We start from the raw sequence: 23651 nt of genomic DNA on the forward strand, positions 1-23651 counted from the left end.
GTTTCTTGCTTTTTTTATTTCTGCCCAACGCATTAATTTTCCTGCGCCGTCACCAACTTCTTATTAGGAGGTTTCGGGATGTTTGGGAGCCTCACAAAGGTCGTGTGGATATTTCCTTCATTTTGTATGGCATACATTCCCTTCTTCACAAATTGGCTTTCATTAGGGCTGCGGGCAAGAAGGTGCATATCCGCAGCGTGCTTTGTTTATTTACATGCTAATACAATGAGAAGGTTTGTGCTACGCCACCGCGATCGCGCCCTAAACAACGTAGTCCACAGTACTCGAAGGCGGCTTTTGTGCTCCGAATTTCTATCGTAATTATATCGTTATCATAACGAACTGACACTCAACTCGAACAATGATGACATGATTACGGTGTTGAAGGCATGATATACTCCCTAACTAACGTAATAAATAGTATACCTGCATATATTACAAGACTCGAAACCGAAAAAGAATTCCAGGTAGCTCTTTATTGCTTTTCAACCCTTCCAGGCGCGAAGAACAAATCCTATTCTACTCAGGATGGCGTTCTATGATTTGAAGAAAATTACTTTTACTCTCTTGTCCTGGACTGAGGACCCGGCCCACTAACCAGATCTATTTAATTGTTAAAAAAAGTTTTCCCCTCCTCCCCTTCCTCCTCCTCCTCTTGAGTGCAGTTTTCCTATAACGGATATCCGAATATCTGGAAGATATGGCTATGCAAAATGTTCCGAAATATCCCTCCAGGTCATAACAAACATATATGAGTTACTATAAATTTAACGAAGACATGACTCGTTTTGCTCAATAAACCCACATACTGGTTAGATGCCTGGTATAGAATCAGCACGCGCGTATATACACACTGGGTTATTTGGAACTCAACCTACAGTTTTTGCAGTCTACTGTGCATGTCGGCAAACTTTCATGCCTTGACAACGTAAAGTGATGTGACAAAACGCGTTCAAGCGTTCGGCAAGATTGCAAAAACTGTTTTACCTTACTTATGATTACCGGGAATCGTGATGCCTTCTGCCAAAGCCGACAGCCCTGAAGGCCTAGAATTTGTTTTGGTCTTCCATTTTCGCTGTTGTCGGTTATTAGCAGCTGACTGTTCCTTTTGTTCGAATGCTTACATGAGAAGCTGACGCCTAGCTCCGACTCTTCGCGCTCCGCACAGGACCGGCTTCGCAAGGAATGGGGTGGCGCCGGCAATGTTTCTCCCGTAGCGGTATCCAAAAGTATACTTTAATTGACACCATGAGCTAGTGTGTGCGATTTTAAGCCTATTATTATGATAAAAAGTTACCCACACGCCAATTCTGGTGCGGACAAGCACCAGACGTTGACCGAGCGCAAAGAAACAGCAGGGAGAGCGATCCTGAGTGAAGCAGACGACAAATGCGAGAATCCCTAAGCTGACGTCACGGAGGCGCGCTTCGCAGCGCCGCCTGTGTTCGCCCTCACCGCCAATCGGAGAGGAGAGCGGGATAGTTGCTGCGGACAACGGACGCACGCAGGGACAGGGCCGCCGACAAGAGATGCTCTGAGCGTCGCATCTAAAAAAAATAGCTACCGTGGGAGGGAAGTGTAGAAACATGCCGGCTAGGGTGTAGGTTTCAGCGCTTGTTGTGAAAGTTCAAATTCAGAAATTTATTATTTTTGTTTACGCGGGCAGTTTTGTTCCTGTTAGCAGGGTGCCCGCGCCAAATCTTTAGATAATGATGCCATTCAGCGACGAAAGCACTGCAGTCCAGTGTCTTCACTCGTGAAGCAGTGACCTTCCCCGAGGCTCAGTACTGTGAAATGTGGCCTCGTTTTTTGTTTTTCTAACTGGCGAGGGAAATGTTGCCAACAGCGGCTAGTATTTATTTGTTTTTTGACGAAGTAGTTTGCTCGAGCTGGATCGATTCCGTGTAGTGCGCCGCATGCTGTACTCGTCCGCGCCCCGACCGGCGCGATGAAGTGACAACAGCGTATCACCTGCGTCGGCGCAGACCTCTTCGATGCCGTCGGCGTACTCGCGCTCTCGAAAAGTCGACCGGCCGATCGCGCAGTGGGCCGCACAGCTAAGTGCCGTACTCGTTCATGCCCCGACCGGCCGCGACAACGGCGTATCGTCTCGTGCCGGCCTTTCTGCTCGTAGAGACGCACGGCCGCGATCTTGCAGCGCGCCGCACAGCCGCCGTAGTCGTTCGCGCGCCGACGCACCGAGCGGCCGCGACAACAGCGTATCGTCTCGCGTCGGCCGTTCTACGTATTGCGCACTCGTAAAGATGCCCGGCCGCGAGCTTGCAGTGCGCCGCGCAGCTGCCGTAGTCGTTCGACCGCCGCCGCACCGACCCGCCGCGCCAACAGCGTATCGCCTCACGTAGACCGTACACGTGTTTCGCGTGCTCATCGAGTCGACCGAGAGCCTGCTGCCGCCGTCGCGACCACGAAATCGGTCGCTGTGCTACTGCCGTATTTGCTCTTTATGTATCGGCAACCGAGAGTTTCTTCAGCTTCTCGCATTACGGAAACCAATTATTCATGCAAGAGGCACGAATTACACTGCTCACTCGCGTGAAGCCGCACGTAAAAGGGCTACAGGCCTCCTGCGCTGCCCAGGGGACGCTGCGCAAGCGGCTTCCGGGCAGTACTTCCGTGTAGTGCAAAGCTGCGCGGGTCCCATAGGTTCTCGTGTTGACAGAAGCAAGATGAGCTCGACGCTCCCGATTATTTTGCGACGTCGTCACCAGCTCATTCCCGACGCGTCCGATCTATTTCAGCGATCAACTTGGCCTTAGGGAAAAAAGCTTTGCAGCGGTAAACACGTTTACAGCGCCGACGAAAGTACCGGGACCGTGACGGCGTCTGCTACTCGCAGGTTCACCGATCGATGGTCGTACGAAGTGAAATTTTAAGTGAAATTTCTAGTTTAAACTAATACTCTAGGTGACAAAGACTTCTCAAAAATAGCCGATCAAAAAAGAAGAGTGACGCAATAGGCGATGATCGCGCTTTAAAAAGTCAGCGAGTCCGGCGGACCGCAGGCTCGCCTGATGCGGTGCGCCGCTCTTTTGCGTACCTGCACACTATGCGTGCACTTTCATTAAACAGTGCTAGTTTGCGTCACCGTTACGAATACATGGTGCAGCGTTAGCTTGGCGTTTTGTTGCGTGTCTCAGTGACAAAATGCCGCGACCGTCAGAAGCGTGAAATCTGTTTTGCGATTCCGAAATTAGTGGCCGTAAAACAAAGGGGTCGGGTGAACTAAGAGGCCGCTCGCATTCCTTGTTTGCTCTCACTTTACCTAATTACGGTCTTGCAGCATACATTCCCTCTTCGCACTTAATAGCCTAGAATGAGGGTCAGCAACGGCCGAGTTCCATGCAGCCGACACAGCGGAGGGCTGTACGGCAAATCGGGTGGGAGGAGGAGGGGGGCTTTGAATGCAAAGAGCAAAATTCAGCGAATTTCTAATAATATTTGACAATAATCTGGCAAAGTGTGAAGATGGGGGGGGGGGGGCAATTCAACTGGAGGACGCCAATTCTCTGTTCTTGTCTCGCTGTGTGACTCCATTTGAAGTCAAAACTGGCGTCCGGCGGCCCCTTCGACGACCCCTGCACTAGAAAACCAACACAGTCAGTGATGATCGAATGTAAATATTTGGGGCCCCGCACCGTGTATGCGGCTGTGTTATGTTATGCTGCGTTACGTGATATAGAAGTACACATCTCTGCAGGCAGCGGGCGTGTGATTTGGTGCATGTTTTGCGTCCTTTAATAGCGCTTAATTTGTTTATTTGGCGCTATTGCCCCACCTACTCGCTAGTATACATGTACCCTGCTGTTCTTAAATCGTGCGGCGTAAAACGTTACGCAAGAATCATTTAGCTGGCGAAAATACGAAACAAAATTTCCACTTGTTTCAAAGGCGGTGTCATGCCAGCAGTGTACCTGCGCAATTCTTGCGTTCGCTTGCATGCTCCCGCTGAAGCAACCTTTTGCAGTTACCTCAGGATATAGGATGAGCAGCGTCCTGTGTTTATGCTACTCGTGAACTTTCCTTTGTCGACCGCACGCAAGAAAAAAAAACTGTAACTGTCTTCAAACAGTTAAACCACCCGACCTGGCGATACTGTCCCACGCCGCGACCACCGCGACAGCTCGCTCTAAAGAAAGCCGAGAAATCGGCTTCTTTTAGCGGATATTATTTTGTTTAGCCTCTGCAACTACTTTAAGGGCTATTTCATACAGTATGCAGTCATTTAAACACGCCACAAAGCGCCACAACCAACTTTCATTCTGGTTTGTAATTGAAAACACATGAAGGGCGGCGAGGGTCGTCTGCTATTGTACTACCCAGAGGCGTCGGCCGCTAGGGGCGCTGCATGTCGCCAAAACTCCAGCGCAGGAGGCCTACAGACATGGAGGAAAGAATACTCAGGAGAGGCCCCTAGCATCCCAATGCATTGCGAAAAGTGTGGAGGAAGTTACGTCATTTTTCTTGAGCCCATGGACAATGTTGCTTACTTGTTTACAACTGCGGCGGCCAAATTTGGGCAAATATAACGGACAAATTTTTAAGGCGCTTGGTATGTCGCTGCCTCACTACGCTTGCAAACCAGCGCAATCGCTAGGACAAACGTTTTTAGATTAGGCCAGTTTGAAAACTCCGCCGTCGGAGGCGGCCCTAACTCCTACCCGGCCGCAGCGGCGCTTACGTCGCGTCGAGATCGGCGGAGTGAGCCGCTGCCGCCGCCGGCGACCTGCCTGGAAAATCCCCTTCGCTCAGCGTTGGCGAGAGCCACAGTTCGTTCTTTGCTCACTTTGTGTTTCTTCGTTATGAAGTGAAGTGAAATTTATCGTTGCTGAGACGTAGCGCGCAAAGACCGCAGTGCTGTACGACCCCAAACAATGCTCCCGTCGTCTGCGTTCGCCATCCCGCGAGCCTGTTGCTATGACGACGACAAACGCTACATTGCCAGGCTTAAAGGGACCCCGAAAAGCTTTGTGAAGGTGGCAATCAAATGCATTCAGGTGGTAGAACACATAACGGGGGATTTTTGAGCCAAGTGTGAGCCCCATACGTTGTACAGATAATTTGTAAACAATTTTTGAAGATCGCCTTTCTCAGCCGATGAGCGCGACGCCGCAGCGAGCCGACCGCGGGTGACGCAACGGCGACCGCGGGTGACGCAACGGCGATCGCTGCTGACGCAACGGCGAAGGCGCCCCCTGATTCGCCCAATCACCGGCAAGGTCGGCCGCCGGCGGCGTCACTGCCATTGGCTTCTGGCTGCTCTTCCTCCTTCCTGCGCGATCCCGAGGCAAAGGCGGCAAAGGCGGGTCCGCAGTTATTGACGCGAGCCTAGGCGCAGGAATGTAGCTAGCGGCTTTGAAGGAGGCAGAGAGGGAGGAGGAGTCGATCGGCAAGTGGGGAGAGGTGCATTTAATTGCTTCTGGCGCAGCTAATACTGAATGTAGATCAACAATTCCAACGGCATTGCATCGCTATATTGGTGCTACGTGGTAATACAGGCCTTTTGTAACTTTTACAGAAGGCTTTTCTGGGTCCCTTTAAGTGCTGAAAAATCGTCCTTCTATCTCAAAAACGAAGGCCGTTTTTCGATTGAAACTTTGGGTGAGGGTTAGAATGGGCAAATTGAAGGCGAAATCAACAGCTTAGAACATGATATCGCGCTGAGGAATTAGCGACGATGCTGTTTTCGCTTCGAAGCGGGAGGGCAGGGCGACGCCATGTTAGTCAAATCAAACCGGAGACAGCAAAGGATGATGGGATAGAGTGCTGGGCTCCGTGGGCTCAAGTCATGGCGGGACTCGGCTTCACAAATGTGACGTCAGGGCCTCTCCTAACCTTTTCTTTCCTCCATGCCTACAGAGGAGAGGCGAGAACCGCACGGGAGTCCTGACTGTCACGTCACATCCGGAAGTCCGCCGCAGTGGCGACTAGTTGCGGCGACACTCCGCTAGGTGCTGCGTCGGCTGAAGTGGCGTGTTTTCGAACGGTTTTAATAAAAAAACTGCGCGTTTGTGGAGTTTAAAATTGGGTCACATGAGACTTTAGAGGTGCATACCACACATTGAAGCACAATTTAGTGCAGGTAAATTTTCGTTGCAGTTGTCCTTTAAGAAACAGCCTCTCAACTCTCCTGGCTGCTCTCGAACATTTCTGGCTGTTTAGAACCCGAAAAGTTGTGGGCGCATTTCCCTCAAAAGGTGTGGCATTATTTCGGATGGAAGTGTTGAGGCTACCAAAAGACAGTAATTCGCCCGAGCTTCACCTAACTGTTGCCTTTCCGTTTTGACGCGTTAGTGAGCCTTTAGTCAACAGCGCTTTGCTACAACTGAAGTTTGCCTTCATAGAGACGTGGTGATGCGAGTTAGGTTTTATTAGCATGCCTTGTGACAGCTGATGCTTGCGTCATGGTTCATACGCGCGAACTCAAAAATACTGCGTTACTCTTTTTTCAGAGGCCGGTGTTCATTTGGACATTCTGGCTGAACCTTCAACAATGTCGGCGCACGCAATAACTGCACCAAGGACTGGCAGGCCATTTCAACTCTTCGTGCTTGCCTGATGTGACAGCCATGCGCCCGACTGGTGTGTTTATGTATATTCAACTTCCACTTATAGTGGTTTCTCTGAATTCGTGTGACATGATTTTCTTAAGTATTCGTTCTTCCAATTTAATTTACCTTTTTCATTCATTCCTTGTTCTTTTGCAGATACAACCAAAGAACAAAGAAGCAGACACCGGAAGGCGACCACATGAAGTTCTCAGCACGAGCAAATGTATTATGTTGCTTGCAGATAAATGTTACAAAGTGCCAGGCATTTTTGCCAAATGTTAAAAAGAAGGTCAGCATATATCAATGCGTTGATACATGTGATGTGCATACATCTGAGTATAAATGGAATAGTTGTTCACTTCAAGAACACGATATTCAATGTCTAAAAATATTTAACTTCGGCCGAGTATTCGGTGTACTGCAAATATTGAGACGCATCAAAATGTGCAATGTAATATTGTTACGTAGCTAGGCGATGGGCTCACTCTGGCCCAAAATTCAACGTTTATCAATAAATCACGATGCGTACACATTGGCAAATGTAAGAAAGCAAATGCGGGTTCTAGTTTACTTTCTTCCATTCTCTTTCACTGCTGCTCAATAGTACGTCCTTTTCTCTGTACATTTACGACACTTCGCACAAAAAAAAATGCACGTAAGAACAACTGTAGAGCTCCTTTATCGGCTTAAAGCAAGTTCGTGCAAGAAGCTGAGAGGAAGTAAACTTTATTGGAGCAGCTCATTTCTATGCTACATGAAGATCGAGTAGGTGTCTCCTTTTTTAATAGCACTGTGTGGACCTTGCAGGCGGGCTTTAAACCTTTGTACACAAAGAAATGTGAGTGGTCAGAGTTTGCCTTGGAGGTCTGGAGATGTAGTAGCCCGGGTCATCTAGAAACAGGGATAAGTGTGTGGCAAAAAGTATGAAGGAAAAGGTGTGGTGCTTTGTACCTTAAGGGCAGATTGCTTTAGTTAGTTGGATGGATTGGCTGCGAATACCTCGCAAGGGCTTTTTGTATCGAATATAATAAGGAAGGCCACTGCTACACTGAGTTAGTAAGCGGGTGAAATCCCAGTTCCCTCCAGGGCACAATTTTACATGTAGCCACCGACTGAACATTGCTGCACAAGTGGGCGAAAACTATTCAATCAATACACCATGATGTCACGCAGGCAGGTCTTGTTCTAAATTGTAAGGAATGGAAGATACTAGATACTATTGGTTGAACCTACAAGTAGACTAAGGACTTTAAGGCGTGTACAGAACTGTGCAGTGCAGTCCATGCATTGCAGTGACAAGTCATATTTGTAAGTCTTGCTTACAGATGTGCATGGGTTTTTACATTTATCAATCACTGAAGGATAAAAAATGCTTTTAAAATTTTACTGTCAATACAGTTAAGGCCATCCACATTATTACTGGTGAAATTCAACATTTCATTTCATTTATTTACACCTGAAAGGGCATTACATAAAGGGGGGGGGGCGGGGGCTCTTGGCTGCAGTATAGTCAGCGTTGCAACACGTACAAAAAATGAGACGATGAGAACAAAAAGAATACAAAATTAACGAGGTGAAATTCAACTCATTGCAGCAAACGGTGTTAATGAGGGTAATTGAACTAACAATGTGGCTCTTCAACGTTCAAGTGCGAGTCAACACAGGGTTCGCAATACGTTATTGTGCGGATGGGTTCTGAAATCACATTTATCCTCTCTTGCTTATGGAAATTAAGTTTCTTGTCACATTTTTACTGTGTAAATATGAAGGTAAAATTATTCAGACCTAGCGTGTTCAATTTCATTCTATATGTCATCAGGAAATGAAATATATCGTTCATGAGCATTAATTACGCCACATGATTCGTAACCACCCTAGAGCGTATAAACAGCTGATACCAACATTATGTACATCATATTTTTGAATGGTAAAGCTACTGTTTATGCCAGCATCAAGTATAGTAATGGGGCACGCAAAAAGCATCACTGTAACTAAACTAGTTAGCAATTAATTACTTAGCAATTTTCAAGCCACAGAACATATTGGAATACTTTTAAAATCTTCAAAGTGTTGGTAAAGAAAGTCAGATAAATTTTTAAAATGCTATAGGTGTTTTATTTCTTTTTCTCTTTCAACTTGTGATGCTGCTTAGCGCGTGCTTGGGGCCTGTCGCAACACCCAGAAGAGATAGAGAAAAAAACGCCGTGCCTCAAACACTCGCTCACGGATTTTAGTTGCATTGCTACGTTCAAATGTCGATCTGTTCGCAGTAAGCGATAACGTTCGCAATAACTATCGCTTTAGTCCGAGAGAATTTCCAAGCGTCTGTTTCCTTCGTAACTTGTTGCGACGTCCAAAAATAAAAAAAAGAAAAGATGCAGGCAGCAGAATATTGGAAGCAGTGTGCCCTTCGTTGGAAATCTTAGCGCGTTGTTATGGCAAACGAGTTGTTATGGCAAAAAAAGTCACGAAAGTGACGTAAAATCGCAGCGATCGAAATGAAATGATGTCTTGGCCTCTGCAAACTTGCGGATGTCAATAAACGATTTGTTCTCACTTGCTGCTCACTTGCTGCTCACTTGCTGCTCACTGTGCTCACTTCCAGCCTCAGTTGTGCGACCGCTGCGGTAGCAGACGGCACGATTCGACTTTCCGAAGCTGTCCAGCCCGCAATCGGCGTGGTAACGCATGCAACACATGGGGACATTTTGCGTCGGTGTGCCGCAAGCCTGCACCAGTTCATTGAGTCTCTTAGAGGGAAGCTATTGACATCGCCTCTGCACATCCACCTGTACAGCCTCAAGCCTCTGCAGATATTAACTCAGCTCCGAGAGCTTCAGTGTTGTCATCTCCGGATGATCATCCTTCACATCCGTGCTAATAGTTTGCGCTTCTTCAAGAAAAGACTTTGCAGCAGCAGCGACATCGCTGGATCGAGCGCCGCTCCTCGCGCAGCAGCCCGATCGACATGGTCACAGGCTGCGCGGCCGCGCGAGTGCACGAGGACACGGGGGTCTCGCAGAGTGCCGGCAAAATAGAATCTGTTTTGCCTTGCGACGAACGGTCGTCCTGCCTGAGGCTCCTTTCTCTCGCCCAACATAGCGCCCCACAACTGGTGACCCTCCGTAACCCGCCACCGAGGCTAATGTAGAGCCATGTCCCTCGACAACCAGGACTCAACCCGTTCGCGAGAAGCCGGCGAAGCCCTCTCAGCCTTGACCGTTCGGCTTCCGCAATTCTGGAAGCGCCACCCGACGACCTGGTTTCTGCAAACAGAGGCGCAATTCCAGCTGGCTCGGATCACCTCTTAAGAAACCAAATTTCTCCACGTCGTCGGAACCCTTCCGCCGACAGCCGCAGACGAGATCTCCGACATACTCGCTTCGTTCAACCACAACCGCCCAGCAGCGCCTTACGACCATCTCAAGGCTGCACTCCTGGAGCGCACAGCTGCTTCGGAACGCTCGCGCATTCAGCAGCTTCTCTCCTCCGAGGAGCTCGGCGACCGCAAGCCAAGCCAACTGCTACGGCGCATGAAGCAACTCCTTGGCACGTATTTTCACGCCATGGATGACACACTGCTGCGTGAGCTCTTCCTTCAGCGCCTACCTTCCGATGTCCAAATGGTCCTTGCCACTGCCGCAGCCATGGATCTGCAGGCACTCGGCGCGCTGGCAGACAAAGTCATGGAGGTCGCCACCCCCTTTTCTCAAGTGGCCGCGGTTGCATCGGCTAAGCCTCCGTCTCCTCTCAGCGCCACGCAACCCGCTCCTCATCCGAGTGCGTCAGCTTCATCCAGACTCGACAGCCTTTTCGATGGTCTCGAGGAGATCATCGTTGCCGCAATAACACGCGATAAGTCGCCGCAACCTTCCCGTCAACGTGCGACGCCCAGAGCGCCCACGCACTGACTCGCCCAACCACGGCATTTGCAACTACCACCGGTGTTTTGGCGCTGACGCCCGCCACTGCCGTCTGCCCTGCGCCTGGTCGGGAAACGGCCTGGCCGACCGCTAACGGCGACAAGCGATCTCAGCCCAACTCAGGAATGACGCCTCTTTCACGTCACCGAACACACCACCGGACAGAGGTGTCTCGTGGGGGCCGAATTCTCTAAAACGACAGGGCTTCGCTTTGAAGCGACGGTTTAGCGCCATTGAAATGCCTGTGTTCTGGGGTGGGGGCCGTCGCTTTGCGGTGCTGGTCATGAGGAGTGCCCCTGAGAAAAGCAGTGTGGCAAGGGCGCGAAGGGACACCCACTGCCCTCCATCGCTTCACTTGTCGCTTCCCGCCCTTGCCACACTGCCTTTCTCAGGGTCACTCCTCATGAGGAGTACAGCAAAGCAACGGCCCCAACCCCGGAACGCAGGCATTTCAATGGTGCTAAACCGTCGCTTCAAAGCGACGCCTCGTCGTTTTAGAGAATTCGGCCCCAGGTTAGCGTTTTGCCCGCTACACGCTCGGATCGTGCTTCTCGTGCCATCTCGCATTTACAAGCAGTGAACGGCACGCGCATACCCGTCTACCAGCAACGCTCACTCACTCTAAATCTGGGGCTCCGCCGAGTTTTCCGGTGGGTTTTTCTCGTCATCGACGTTCGCACCGCCATCCTCGCTTACGACTTCCTCGCAAAACATATCCTTCTCGTCGACCTAAAGCGGCAGCGACTACTTGATGCGACCACACTCCTCTCAGTGCAAGGTGTGTCAGCGGAGGCAGCTACTAACGTAGCACAATCCTGCGCCACAGTTGCCGATGAACCGCTCGCCACCTTGCTGCGAGGCTTCCGCACCGTGACAGCGCCACCTGACTGGACTCAGCCTGGTCGTCCCGACGTCCGTCACCACATAATCACCACTGGCCCTCCCGTTTTCTTTCGACCACGGCGGCTCGCGCCTGACAAGTTCAAAGTCGCCCGTGCGGAGTTCGAGCACATGATGGAACTGGGCATCATCCGTCCATCATCCAGTAACTACGCATCACCACTGCACATGGTGCCCAAGAAAACTGGTGACTGGCGCCCCTGCGGAGATTACCGGTCCTTGAACACCAAGACCGTTCCCGACCGCTATCCGTTGCCCAACCTCTAAGACTTCACCGCCACCCTCTACGGGTCCACAATATTCTCTAGGATAGACTTCATGCTTACCACCAGATCCCCGTGGCAGAAGACGACATCCCGAAACTGCCGTCACAACCCCATTCGGCCTGTTCGAATTTCTGAGCATGCCATTTGGACTCCGCAACGCTGCACAAACATTCCAGCGTTTCATTGATACCATAACACAAGGGCTACCGTTCGTCTACGCCTACGTTGACGACATTCTGGTGGCCAGCACATTCCCTTGAAGAGTATATGAAGCATCTTCGCCTTCTCCTCGAGCGTCTCGCTGCTCACAGCATCGTCATCAACGTCTCCAAGAGCGAGTTTGGTGCCACTGCTCTGGATTTCCTTGGTCATCGTTTGGACTCACTGGCATATGTCCACTCCCTGCCAAGGCCCAGGCAATCATCGACTTCCCCAAGCCAGTGTCGGTGACAAAGCTCGGCCAGTTCCTAGGACTGGTAAATTTCTACCGCCGCTTCATTAGGAACTGTGTCACGCTGCTCGAACCTCTCGACAGTCTGCTTTCCACCAAACGCTCATCCGCTTCACTTGATTGGGATGCTGCAGCTGAAAGTGCATTCAGAACCATCAAATGCGCTCTCGCCAACGCTGCACCGCTGGCTCATCCGAATCCGAGTTTTCAGTTGGCACTCATGACCGACGCGTCAAGCTCTGCCGTCGGAGGTGTCCTTCAGCAGCGAGTTAAAGGTGCATGGCAACCGCTAGCATTTTTCTCCAAGCGCATGACTCCGGCTCATACACGATATAGCGTTTTCGGCCGCGAACCGCTAGCCATGTACATACCTCGCTGTTCGTCACTTCAAACATCACCTCGACGGACGCAAGTGTTCACGATCTTCACCGATCACAAGCCGCTCACGTTCGCCCTAAACCGCCCTGACACCCTCTACACTCCACGAGAGGTGCATCAACTAGCATACCTGTTGGAGTCCACGTCCGACATCCAGCATGTCAGTGGTGTGGCCAATTCCCCCGCAGACACTCTGAGTCGCATGGACGATGTAAATGCCATTTCACCAAGAACGCAGGAAGCACCTACCGACCCGCTTGACGTACACGCACTGGCTACGACGCAAGCCAACGACAAGGAGCTCTCCCGCCTGCGTGGAGCACCTACAGCACTCAAGCTTGAAGACCTACCGTTTCGTGGTGTGACCATCGTCTACGAGACGTCCACAGGTGTTCTCCGATCCTTCCTGCCGGCCTCACATCGTCCCCGCATATTTGACGCCATCCACAACATGGCTCACCCCGGCATCCGGGTATCTCAAAAATTTCACCATCTTCCCGTAGGGGAACCCTGAGTAGTATGCGAAGCAGACATGGGGTCGAATCAAGTTCCCATTAGTTTTCCGTTCGATCGCGGCGTTGCGGGAGGAGAATGGAGGGAGCGGAGCGCGCGCGCGCGTCATTTATACTGCGGAGCTACAGTGGCGCCCCCAGCGGAGTATGCAGCGGCTACCGTCGCGTCATAACCCTAAGCTGCTTCGCATTATCGCGCGCGGAGTCGTAGGTGTTGCCATTCGTTGTGCAATCCCGGAGAGGAGAGGAGCTACTGAGAGGAGAGGAGGAATGCCTCGCATACTACTCAGGGTTCTCCTACTGGAAGATGACGGTGGTTGAACACGAAGCTATCTCGTGATGATTCTTTGGTTGGCCAATCCCTAGGGGCATCCTGCCACAATCATCATCAGCGGTGCCTGGCCAGGCATGCGCAGGGTGTGTGTGGACGCCGCACAACGGCGCCCACACAACGGCGGAGAGAACAGGCTCGACCATAAGCTGCTTCGCATCTAAAACTCATTGCGTCCCGTTACGTTTGGCCACGTATGAACGCTGACATTCAAGTCTGGGTACGAGCCTGCACGCCGTGCCAGCGTTCAAAAGTCCAACGGCATTCCGTTCCCCCTGCGAAGCCATTCCTCAGGCCCGATGAACACTTTTCTGTCGTTCACGTTGACCTCGTTGGCACCCTACTCCCTTGCTAAGGTTACCGGTACATCCTGACCTTTGTTGACCGCTTCACACGTTGGCCCGAAACCTGCCCTCTTCCCGACATCACGGCCTCCACAGTAGCTTCATCCTTGTCGCGCTACGGATGCCCTTCCACTGTTGTCACCGATCGCGGCCGGCAGTTGAGTCGTCCCTGTTCACAGAACTACTACACCTTCTCACCACGACTCGCCTCCGAACAGCTGCGTACTACCCGCAATCAAACGGCCTCGTCGAGCGTTTCCACCGACACGTCAAGTCTTGACTCGCTGCGCACGGCTGCCAAACCGAGTGGGTCCAATGACTACCACTGACGCTCCTCGGAATCCGGAGCGCGTATAAAGTGGACCTCTCGTGCACGTCTGCTGAGCTCGTCTATGGTACAACTCTGCGCGTGCCAGCGGACTTATTCGACGAGTCTTCGCAACCTGTCCCTGCAGGTGACTACGTCGATCACCTACGAGAGGTTTTTCGGCACCTTCGGCCTCAACCCACACGCCTTGCAAAGTACCCGACGACTTACACGCGCCCTGACCTCAAAACTGCCACGCATGTGTTCGTGCGCTACGGGCCCGTCCGAGGACCATTGCGGCCACATTACTTTGGCCCCTATCCGGTCGTTCACCGTCACTCGACTATTGTCGTGGACATCAATGGAATCCAAAACACCGTGGCCATTGAATGACTGAAGCCCACGTACAGCCTCCGAAATTTTTTATAATATTGCCACGTGGATAGCTATCAAGCAGCGATCCCCTGCTTGCGGTATGCGTGATCGCCGTGCAGTGTTAGTGTACAATCCCCAGCGAGTGTGACGTTCCCTCTCCTTGCCAGCCAGGTGTTCGAAGACGAAGACGCAAGTCTGTGGGTTCACCACTCGCGGGCAGAACGATTCAGCCTTCTTCGCTGAGACTCGCCGTGCTGCTTCTACTCTTCGGTGTAGCGCTACGCCTAATAAATAGGTATATCTCCATCCTGCGGTCTACACCTCCGTCTACTAAGACGCAACACTGGTGGAGGTGCCGGGTTTTCGGATGCCTGGATCCCTGTCCGGTGCCAGCCCAGAAAGGCCGTGTCTCATCAACACGCCGGTCCATCGGAGCAGTCGGCGCAAGCTCGGTCTCTCGCCTGAATTACCGGGCCTTTCCGACGTCCGCACCCGTAAGGCCCCGCAAGCTCTCATTATGGCCGCACCACAGGTGGTAATTCACCAGCCTCGCGAACCCAATAAATTCCACGGGGATGCCTTCGAGGACGTGGAAGACTGGGTTGCTCACTTCGAGCGTGTTGCCACTTTTAATCAGTGGGACGATGCGCACAAACTGCGGCAGGTGTACTACTCGTTGGAAGACGGCGCTCGCATTTGGTACGAGAACCATGAGGCTACATTCACGACGTGGACCGACTTCCGCCAGGAGCTTCAGGAAGCCTTTTCCGACCCGGATCGTCCTGAGCACGCGCTGCGGTTGCTGGAGTCGAGAATCCAGAAACCCAACGAAAGTGTCACCATGTTTGCCGAGGACATGGCACGCCTTTTTCGCCGCGCTGATCCTGCCATGTCGGACGCGAAGAAACTTCGCTACCTTATGCACGGCGTCAAGGAGCAGCTTTTTGCCGGCCTTGTCCGAAACCCGCCACGCACTGTGCAAGAGTTCATCAGGGAGGCCACGGCTATCGAGCGGGCTGTGCAGGAGCGAAGTCGCCAGTATTCTCGGAGGTCCGCCAACGCTCCCGTGACCACTGCTAGCCTGACGACCGACGACAGCTCTTTGCGGGAACTGATCAAGTCGATCTTGCGCGAAGAGCTAGGCAAGCTTGGAATTGCGACTCCACAGCCGACGCCCTCCGTGGCCAGGATTGTGCGTCAGGAGCTGCGCCAAGCATTCTCGCCTCCCTACCCGCCCGTGCAAGAGAGCCCCGCAAGCTACGCAGCAGCCATGCGTCAGCAGCCACCAAACGTGCCGACTGTCCCTTTCCGTCAGCCACCCCCGCCTGTGCAGTCGTGGCCCACTTCGCAGGCGAAATTCCCACCCACCCGGGTTCGCAAAACGGATTTGTGGCGCACAGCTGACTGGCAACCCCTGTGCTATCACTGCGGTGAGCCTGGCCACGTCTACAGACGATGCCCCTACTGCGAGATCGGGCTACGTGGCTTCTCTCCGGCTGCTCCCCCTCCCCGTTTTGGCCAGCGGCCGACCGAAATCGCCGACTACCTCTCCGCACGCAATACCACGCCGCCTACTCGTCGATCCCGCTCACCTTCTCCGGCACCTCACCTCCCGCCGACCCGTCGCGCCCCTCGAGACGACCCCGACGTCCGGTTTTCCAGCCTCCGGCGGGGAAACTAGACGAAGCGACCTCGGGAGGCAAGGTTGCTGATTGCAGAAGCTCGGAAGACCTCCCGCCGCCACCGACGTCAACCAATGGTTTTGCCGCGACCACTCGACGAGAACAAAGCGCCCATAGAGTTTTGCCGCTGTATAAGCACACGACGACGACGACCCTTAATGCCGACGAAGGCGCTAGTGCTGAGCTCAGCGTTACCATCGACGGGCATGAGGTGACCGCTTTGCTGGACACCGGGGCAGACTATTCTATCGTGAGCCAGCAATTTGCCGAGCGGTTGCGCAAGGTAAAGACTCCGTGGGACGGGCCTCAGTTTCGGTCCGCCGGAGGCCACCTGATGACACCAGTCGGTAAATGCACGGTCAGGATTCGTCTAGGAGGCACTGACTTTGTTGGCACCTTTGTCATTCTACCTCGGTGCTGCAAAGACGTAATCTTCGGCATGGCTTTCTTGCGGGAATACGACGCCGTTATAGACATAGGCGAGGGCAGGGTGAGCCTATCGACGCACCTGCCTCCATTACAGCCTACCGAGAACCGACGTCTACCGCTGCGTATCGCCGCTGACGACGTAAGTGTGCCGCCACGATCCTGCGCGTTTGTCGCAGTACAGTGCGACGATCCTTGCACTGCCGATGGCGTTGCCGAGCTGCACACATCGCTCTTCCTCGACCACGGCTTTGCCATCGCGAGAGGCCTGCTGCACCTGTCCTGTGGCCGCGGAAACCTCCTGCTCACCAATTTCGCCAATGAACGCCAGCACATCGTGAAAGGAACTACTGTAGCCTTCTTCGAAGCTGTTGACGACACAGAGGGTTTTTTTGTGCTTCAAACTAGTGCCACCGCAACAGCCAGCACTAAACTCGCGATAGACGTCAGCACCAACCTGTCATCAGAAAAACGCCGAGCGCTCCTCGACCTACTGAAAAAGTATGCGGACTGTTTTTCCTTCACGTCAGGTGTCCGTCAGACGCATCTGACAAAGCACAGAATAATTACCGGAGAAACGACGAGGCCCATCCGTCAGAACCCGTACCGTGTGGCCCCTAAGGAGCGCGATGCAATACGGCGGCAAGTACAGCAAATGCTGGAAGACGACGTCATTGCACCGTCGAATAGTCCTTGGGCGTCGCCCGTAGTGTTAGTGAAAAAGAAAGATGGGACATTGCGGTTTTGTGTGGACTACCGCAAACTCAACGAACTCACCAAAAAAGATGTCTACCCGTTGCCTCGCATTGACGACTCCCTCGACAGACTACGACACGCCCGCTATTTTTCGTGTATGGACTTAAAAAGCGGGTATTGGCAGATCGAGGTCGATGAACGGGACCGCGAGAAAACCGCTTTCGTGACGCCTGATGGGCTGTACGAATTTAAAGTGTTGCCGTTCGGGTTGTGTTCCGCTCCAGCCACGTTTCAAAGACTGATGGACACCGTGCTGTCGGGCCTAAAGTGGCAAACTTGCTTGGTGTATCTGGATGACGTGATCATGTTTTCCACCACGTTTGAAGAACACCTCGAACGCCTCACGTCCGTCCTCGAGGCAATACGATCCGCCGGACTTACGCTAAAGCCTGAGAAGTGTCATTTTGGGTACGACGAACTCCTGTTCCTCGGCCATGTAGTTAGCAGTGCCGGAGTTCGACCTGATCCTACTAAGACTGAAGCGGTATCCCAGTTCCCCGTTCCAACCAACAAGAAAGCCATGAGGCGCTTTTTGGGGCTATGCTCCTATTACCGAAATTTATACAGAACTTCGCCCGCATTGCAGCTCCGCTGACCAACCTTACACGGGATGATGTCGCGTTCCTTTGGAATGACGAGCAACAGAGGGCGTTCGACGAGCTGCGCCAGCGGTTGCAAACACCTCCTGTCTTGGCCCATTTCGACGAAAACGCCGTCACCATGCTCCATACCGACGCCAGTAACGTTGGACTCGGAGCGGTTCTTCTGCAGTTGCAAGACGGCCTCGAAAGGGTGATAGCGTACGCCAGCCGAACGTTGTCCTCTTCGGAAGCCAACTACTCGGCCACAGAAAAGGAGTGCCTCGCCGTCGTTTGGGCAGTACTTAAATTTCGACCCTACCTGTATGGCCGTCCATTTACAGTGGTCAGTGACCATCACTCACTCTGCTGGTTGATGAGCCTAAAAGACCCGTCTGGTCGATTAGCTCGGTGGAGCCTTCGGCTTCAAGAAATCGACGTCAAAGTCATTTACAAGTCCGGCCAAGAGCATGCCGACGCCGATTGCCTCTCGCGAGCACCAGCTTGCCCTGCGTCGGCGAATGACTGCACCGATGACGACGCTTTTCTTGGAGTGCTGGACACATCCTCCGTGTCAGAGCAGCAACGGGGGGACTCCGAGCTACGGCCGCTGATTGATTTCTTGGAGGGACGTTCATCCACTGTGCCGCGGGTGTTTTCAAGAGCGCTGTCATCCTTCAGTCTCCGCGGTGGTATCCTGTATAAAGCGAATTTTTCTCCGCGTGGCCGAAGCTACCTGCTTGTTGTACCTGCAGTACTTCGTAACGAGGTTCTACAGGCTTGCCACGATGAGCCGACGGCGGGTCACCTCGGCTTCACCCGTACCCTGACTAGGATCCAGCAGTCATACTACTGGCCAAAACTTTCTGCAGCCGTGCGGCATTACGTGCGCACGTGCCGTGAATGTCAACGACGGAAAGCGCCACCACTCCGGCCAGCGGGCCTCCTGCACCCTGTCCAAATCCCCGAGAAGCCGTTTGAACAGGTCGGGATGGACATGTTGGGACCATTTCCGACGTCGTCCGCGGGAAACAAGTGGATTGTAGTCGCTACCGACTACCTCACTCGGTATGCCGAAACAAAAGCCCTCCAAAGAGGAACTGCATTCGAGGTTGCCAAGTTTTTTATTGACAACATTGTTCTCCGGCATGGTGCCCCGGCCATTGTTATTACGGACAGAGGCAAAGCGTTTACTGCTGGGCTTGTCGACGCAGTGATGCAACTCAGCGGTACAGCACATCGGACCTCAACAGCGTACCACCCGCAGACAAACGGCTTGACTGAACGGCTCAACAAAACAATAGCGGATATGCTGAGTATGTACACCGACGCCGAGCACAAGACCTGGGACGCCGTATTGCCATACGTGACATTCGCTTACAATACGGCTCAACAAGACACGACCAGGATGACGCCGTTCTTCCTCCTTTACGGCCGTCCCGTGACCACTATGTTGGACGCAATGCTGCCTCACGACACCAGCAACGACAACATACAGCTAAATGAGTTTACGGAACGAGCGGAAGAGGCGCGTCAACTGGCGCGCTTACGAACAAGGCAGCAACAGCGCTACGACACGCACCGTTACAACCTCCGTCACAGGACTGTCGTTTTCAAACCCGGCGAACGAGTCTGGGTATGGGCTCCTGTTCGACGTCGAGGACTCTCTGAAAAGCTCCTCAAACGCTACTTCGGTCCCTATAGAGTTTTGCGCCAACTTAGCGATGTCACCTATGAGGTTGTGGACGACGGAATCGTTTCTCAACGCCGGCGTAACCGCCTACCTGACGTCGTTCATGTCGTGCGTATGAAGCCCTACCTGACACGTTGAGGGACAATGCCTCGAGCGCATTTTTTTTCCAGAGCTTTGCACGCATCGGGACGATGCTCTCTCGACGAGGGGGAAAATGTCACGTGGATAGCTATCAAGCAGCAATCCCCTGCTTGCGGTATGCGTGATCGCCGTGCAGTGTTAGTGTACAATCCCCAGCGAGTGTGACGTTCCCTCTCCTTGCCAGCCAGGTGTTCGAAGACGAAGACGCAAGTCTGTGGGTTCACCACTCGCGGGCAGAACGATTCAGCCTTCTTCGCTGAGACTCGCCGTGCTGCTTCTACTCTTCGGTGTAGCGCTACGCCTAATAAATAGGTATATCTCCATCCTGCGGTCTACACCTCCGTCTACTAAGACGCAACAATATAGCGGGAGCGACGACCGACCGGCATGTCAGCGCCTTATCACGGTGTTCAGCAGCGAAATAGGCGAGAGTACGCGCACGTGCATAGGGCCATCTCCTGTACGAGTGTCGTCTGCTACGCGGTTTCCTTGAGAGTGACACACCCCCTGCCACTGCATCTGAATGACTTTGTGCCCCACGCTGCAATGCTACCGCTTATGGTCAAGAGATCCAAAGAGTCAAAAGGTCCAAAGAGTCAAAAGATCCACTAACCACGTGACAGCCGAGTCAAAAGATCCAACGGGTCAAAAGGTCCAATGTGGGTCAAAAGGTCCAAAGAGTCAGAAGATCCAACGAGTCAAAAGGTCCAAAGCGAGTCAAAAGATCCAACGGGTCAGGAGATCCAATGTGTTAAAAGGTCCAATAATTCCGAAACCGCGTCAAAAGGTCCGACGAATGATGAGAACCTTCGGAGCCATGACTAGGGTATGCAATTTATAGTCTACGCGATTTTATTGTGTTTTTAGTGTTGTTTTGGCTTCCATACTTTAACTCTCACGTCTAAATGTAGAAGTTATGCACTTGGCGCTACCAATTAAGCCGTAGGTAATTTGAACGTTATAAACAACACCATTCATCAAGCGTGTTTTAAATGCGAATGCATTTATTAGCCGGGGGTTGTCTTGCTCCGTTGGCCGGCGTGCGCCTGCATTCCTCCAGCGCGAGCGCACGTGAGCTCGCGCCTCGTAGTTCTGCCTTCTTCGTCGTCGTCGTCGTAAATGCGAATGCATTTCTTAGTCGGGGGTTCACACAATGCAACGTGAGCATTACGCCTCTCCCTGGTGGTGACGTCACTGCAGTTGCTTCCACGTCAACATCATCGGTTGGAGAAGGAGAAGAAGACAAGTCTGCGAAGCGAAGAGCGCGTAATGCCGAACGCGTTACGCGCTCGGGAACATCAAGAAGGAGTCCAGTCGTTTGAACGCGCTTCGCCCTGGCGGTGACGTCACTGCAGTTGCTTCCACGTCAACATCATCGGTTGGAGAAGACAAGTCTGCGAAGCGAAGAGCGTGTAATGCCGAACGCGTTACGCGCTCGGGAACATCAAGAAGGAGTCCAGTCGTTTGAACGCGCTTCGGGTTCTTTGGAACGAGTTTGGAAGAGGAGGTGATGAGAACGGTGACGCCATCATCACGGTCTGTGACGACAACGCTCGTCTGGCGCCGTTCAGGTCGTACCTGGTGCGTGCCTCGTGCCGCGAGTCTCTGGTCAACGGGCGCGTTCCTTCGATGAGCGTGAGTTTCGGCTACCACAACACACAAACAGGTGCTGATGAATAAATGATTACGTTCACACTCTCGTCATTAATTACGCCATTACTCGCAACACACTCATCGGTGCACCCAATGCATTCGCATTTCTGCACGATTCCCTTCGGGGAGGTGCGGGGGAATTTTTTATTTCTCATTATTTTCACAGGTTGTTATTTTTTCTCGTTCATCTGTTATTGGCTACTTATTATCTTTTCTCGTTCCTCTGTCATTAAATACTACTACATTATAATAATTTGGTAGTTATTGCTTGTGTAGAGTGTGAGCTTCAATGATGTCAGCGAGCCAGGACCCCATGTCGCTCATATTCGGCTACGCTGCGCTGACTTGTACGATTGCTGCTGAAAATATTCCGGACAAATGTTCTTGCATCTTGTTAATCATAGTCAACATCTATCAAATAAATGACCATTATATGGATCATGATTACACCCACAAAAAATCAAGAGTTCGAATATCAGTGCTACATGAGTGTTACACTTCGGGAAGCTCGGTTTCCAGGCGACCCGAGTTGAAGGACGTCATGATAACCTGAAGCCGGTAGTTGTAGTTCACGTGTCTCTTTTTTTTCTGACACCCTGGATAATGTAGTGCGAACCCCGACTTGTGTGGCTTCGCTTCCGTAAGTGATTTATCCCTTTTGTGCAGCTAAAGAGGTACAGGTGGTGGGGAGCTGATGATGACATTGGTCTCGGATAAGAACAAAGCCACGGCCAAGTATGACCAGTATGCTTTTAGGAAGGACGCCAAAAATAACAAATGAGATCTTTTTTCAGCAAACTAAATCTTTTTATGTTACAGAAAGCATTAAAAATGCCTTTGGGTATTTCAAACCACACACCCACACTAAACAAACCGATTTCCTGGAAATGGGGGTGACGCCAGGAGGGAAACGTCCGGCGGGGTAGAGAAGGACAAGGTACCCTTGCTAACGCATTCGTCATAAGGCATTATGTGCGTTGTGTTATCAGCGAACAGAAAAGCACATGGATGCAAATTGCCAAAAAATTACAAGTTTTTTGTGATTGAGTTAGAAAGCGACTGGTTCCTACCGACTAGCTAAGGCGATCAATTACGCAGCTGTTATCACAGGTACACGAAAGTGGGAAAAAATTGTTACCTTCACTGATTTTTAAACAAAGATGTGGTGATAATAAGCCGCCATAAAGAAAACTATATATGCAACAATAATATTATCTCAAAGCTGCAGTTATTCCGCCAGCTATTCCGCAGATAAATAGTGCTTCATTTGGTAAGGCCGCATGACCTTTTCACTACGTTAAAATAACGCAGAATTACGAGCAAGAACACGTGTAATAAATACGTACGATTTTTGTGCCTGCAACTGCCACGACGCACACATCTTGCTGCCTACAACGCGCGCTTGACTTGGTTTTTGTACCGAAAGCTCAGTGTACCGAAAAGCCTCGAATCCGAAATGCTCTATACTGAAAAGACAGGAGCTGATAAACGGCATTGTTAATGTGCGCTAGGTTAGGTTAGGTTAGGTTTGTTAGGTTAGGTTAGGTTTGTGAGCAGGTGCAGCGTGATGTCTTTGGAGGGGTTGAGGAGATTCACCAGAGGAAACGTCCAATGAAGTCTCAAACCTTCCTCGACTTGGGGCCCCAACCAAGACTCAAATCCACTGCACGAAACAACAATAAAAATACATTGATAAGAATCCTGAATCGACGTTCAAGCAGTTACTATGGCAATCATAAAACGGCAATGGCGCCTCAAATTCACCTTACGAGCAAGAGTGTACGCGCCGACGTTTTGTTCTATCAAAACTTTGTGTCCCTGCAAGGCTGGCATATATTTGCACATTAGTTTCCACCCAAAGACGACTGACATGTCTCATTAACTTCACGTTACATGCGCGAAGTGTTTTGAAAACACAAGAGTGCCATCGGTCGGCTTTTTTGGAAATTACTATAACTTGTACAAAGCTAATTTGCTTACCTGTCATCTTTGGAGAAGACGAGAAACTTGGCCGAACTGTTTCGCCCTGTGTTGCTGCACCGCAGAGCTGCGCAGGACTGGTGGCGCTCCTTCCCCCGTGGCCCCATATTTAGAATACATTCGAATATATTTTATAATGCAGCGAAAATTTCAGCCCGTGGAGGCGTTTAGGCAACCGGCGCAACCTTTCGCACGCCGGCTCGCTTACGCACGCACCGAACTGGCCCGCCGCGAGCGCCGAGAGAAAGAAAAAAAAAATTGGCGCCGGTGAGCTGTTGCGGATGCGTGAAGAGGCATGAAAGCATGCACGGTGTGTAAAGAAAGAAACGCTCAGGGAAACGGAAGGGCCACACCGCAGCACCCTGCCGCTAGGATAGCCCCAATTT

This window comes from Haemaphysalis longicornis, unplaced genomic scaffold, assembly GCF_048455015.1.
Source record: "Haemaphysalis longicornis isolate Haplotype H1 unplaced genomic scaffold, Haemaphysalis longicornis Haplotype H1 scaffold_2, whole genome shotgun sequence".
In the NCBI taxonomy this organism is placed as follows: domain Eukaryota; kingdom Metazoa; phylum Arthropoda; class Arachnida; order Ixodida; family Ixodidae; genus Haemaphysalis; species Haemaphysalis longicornis.